Genomic DNA, 3,246 nt, shown 5'->3' on the forward strand with positions numbered 1-3,246 from the left:
CGATGGTGGGGCGGCGGCAGTCGTCATGGAGGCCTACAAAAGGAGCTGACTCAACTTTTTCCACTTTAGCACAGGCAATGGCAATGTTTTCCACATGCTCACTATTGCCATCCTGCTTCTCCCCACCACCCAACACGACTCTGCACTCAACGCCTTCAGCGTGGCCTCGCCTCACCGCCCTTCGCCCGTGGCTCTGCGCTTGCCACTCCGGCCTCCATGCATGGTCTCTGCCGGCAGCTGTGCTCCGGTGCAGGCAATGACCGTGGAAAGGGACCTGCAAATTGCAACCAGCGACGGAGAGAATAGCTATGCCGTCAATTCCATCTTCCAAGTTCGTAGCTAGTTCATATATTTGACGGTCATATAGAAAATGAATGATGCTAATTTCACCTTTACGCGATAGTAATTATTTCATTTCCGTATGATGAGTTGATGCTCTCGCAGAGGAAGACCGTAATGGAGACCTGGCCTGAGCTCCACAAGGCCGTCAAAGAGGCGGTCAAGTCGCTCTCAACTGGGACTGGGAGCACAATGGTCGCAGCTGACCTCGGTTGCTCGTCGGGGCCGAACACGCTGCTCGTCATCTCCGAGGTGATGAGCACGGCCAGAGCCTGTGTCCGGGATATGCCAGGCGCCATGGAGGTGCAGTTCTTCTAAATGATCTGCCGGGAAATGACTTCAACCTCGTCTTCCGGTCGCTCGAGAAGCTCCATAGCTCCATCGCCGTGGAGGAGGCCGCGGCAGCGGCCGTCCCTTGCTAGGTCGCCGGACTGTCTGGGTCCATGTACACAAGGATTTCCCCTGCGAGAGCGTCCATCTGTTCCACTCATCGCACTGTCTCATATGGTGCTCCAAGGTATGCATGAGCATAACCCAATTTTACTAAGACTGGACGGCAAAAAATTAAAATTGGTCTTAAAAAAAAATGGTCACTGTACTAGGTGAGTGCAAAGTTAGGAATATCATTGTTGTTCTTTTCTTATGCATGCATGGTACTTTATTATCTAGGTTCCTGAGGATCTCCCAAATGGAACTCATGTGAATGCCTGCAACATCTACATTGGGAATACTACTGCACAGGTTGTGGTGAAACTGTTCCGGGCACAATTTGAGAAGGACTTTGAGTTGTTCCTGACCTGCGGTACAAAGAACTTGTATCCGATGGCCGTATGGTTCTAACATTTGCTGGCCGAAAGCGGGGAGAGATACCAATGCACGGTGGTGTGGCGCGTGTTTGGGAGCTGCTTGCCGAAGCTCTCCAGCACCTAGTCCAAAAGGTATATATCACACATATAACCATAGTCGAACTCTACAGATCAATTAGAACTCATGAAGACCATCAAAATTCAAAAGAATCATACTCAGATTAGGTTATTATGGTTTGTAGGGTCCTGTTGAAAAGAAGAAACTAAGCTCCTTCAACATGCCGTACTACGCGCCATCAGTAGATGAGGTGACACAGTTGATCGAGTCATCGTGAAGAATGACTCATTCGACATTGAAGATATCAGACTTTTTGCATGAGTCAAACTGGGATGCCCATGATGACTCAGATGGCGATGCTGTTCCCAATCCTTCCAGCAGTGCGGAAAACATCGCCAAGATCATAAGGCCTTTCTTCGGTTGACAGCCATAGACCCTGACTGACCATCATCTATACCTATTTTATCGGGGCACCTTGCAGCATTATGACTAGTCAATTTGCAGATCCCGCACTTAGATCTTCCTCTTTGCCTCTGCATTTATCCCTCTCTTAAGTCTTTTTTCCTTCTTGTGCCCTTTGATTTTCGACCTTGGTGGGTTGCCCACACCTTGTTGCGTCATCGCATTTGAACCAGCCAATTCAGCAGGATTGCCTCCAGGGGCACCACTGTTGTTACCTGCACGCAAAGATTCATCATGTACAGTAGACTCTTATGTGTGTGTGGGGCAGGGGGGGGGTGGACGGGGTATTGCAATTTTTTTTCTTACCACTTGGGATAGTTGGGATAGGAGCCAAAACACTTGCATTTTTAGGCACATTGGGATTAGCAGGTAGATCATTAAGTCCTAAAGGTTCAGATAGACCACACGTATCCCCTGCTGCAGGAATAGGCACATTAGGCCCATCATCAGGGACAGATGCTGGAAATCTGCGCCCCCCTCTGGGCGCTGTTTTTTTTCTTTTTCTTCATTTCATCAACTTCAGAGCGCATCAGCCTTATGTGATTGTCCATAATAGTATACGCCTCTTTTGATGCGCAGCCCTCCACTGCCAAATTTGCAAATGCAGTAGAGAGATTGGTAAACCACATAGTTTTTTTGTTGTTCAATGGCATACCACGTGCTATGAAATCAGCTTGCACATGGGCATTAGTGGCAGCACCCTCATTGTCAGGGACTGCTTCTTGAGTCCACCTTTTCAATATGTACCGCTAAGGAATAGCCTTCACACCCAATCTTGTCATCACTTTCATTATATGGCAACAAAGCATCCCATCTCTATCAAATTTGCTGCACTCACAATAGTAGTTTTTCTCATCCTCAAGTGCTGTCACAAGGTAGTTTCTTTTGCCATAACCATAGACAAAAATGTTGTTCGGCAGTAGCCAATATTGGAATTGACCTTCAAGTTTCACATCATATTCTGCAGTCTTTTCAAACTCTTTTGAGAACCTATAGAAAAGATTCTTAGTGTACACAGTACTTGCATGCCTCTCAATAGGATATCTCGACCACCTCCTTCTCTCCCTGTCATCTGTCCTAAAGTCCTGCCCATCCTCAGCAACAAGGCACTTATGCTGAATCTTTTGATATTGCCTAACAAAGTGCAGAACAGACATGTTGGGGTTCACATACTTTTTCAAAACAGCATTAAACACCTCGCTCCGCTGAGTTGATTGCAAAAAGGGGTAAAAACAATGCATGTAGTACGCAGGCACAGAACTGCTCTGCATACCATAGAGGCGCTGAAAATGTACATTCCCTTGCAAATTATATTTGGTTATTATTACTGACCATTTTGCTTCAAACTCATCCGGAGTCATAGTATAGTTCATGCATTCTTTGAAATCATCTTCTAGTTCTTCATCATCGTCTAGGACAGGCCCTATCGTTCTAGAAAACTTGCCATTATGTGCCACTGGCAATTTGTATGATTTGTATTTGGAAAAACTTGCGCAATCGCAGCCCTCATAGCAGTGTCCTGATCAGTTATAATGCTCACGGGCGCTTTACCTTTCATTGCCTCCAAGAATGTCTCAAACA

General features: G+C 46.6%; 1 pseudogene; it reads left to right on the plus strand.

Annotated features, from left to right (window-relative positions):
• The first annotated feature begins 256 nt into the window (after nucleotides 1-256).
• Nucleotides 257-1,627, plus strand: LOC112896225 (annotated as a pseudogene).
• The last annotated feature ends 1,619 nt before the right edge of the window (nucleotides 1,628-3,246 follow it).

Source organism: Panicum hallii, chromosome 1, assembly GCF_002211085.1.
Source record: "Panicum hallii strain FIL2 chromosome 1, PHallii_v3.1, whole genome shotgun sequence".
In the NCBI taxonomy this organism is placed as follows: Eukaryota; Viridiplantae; Streptophyta; class Magnoliopsida; order Poales; family Poaceae; genus Panicum; species Panicum hallii.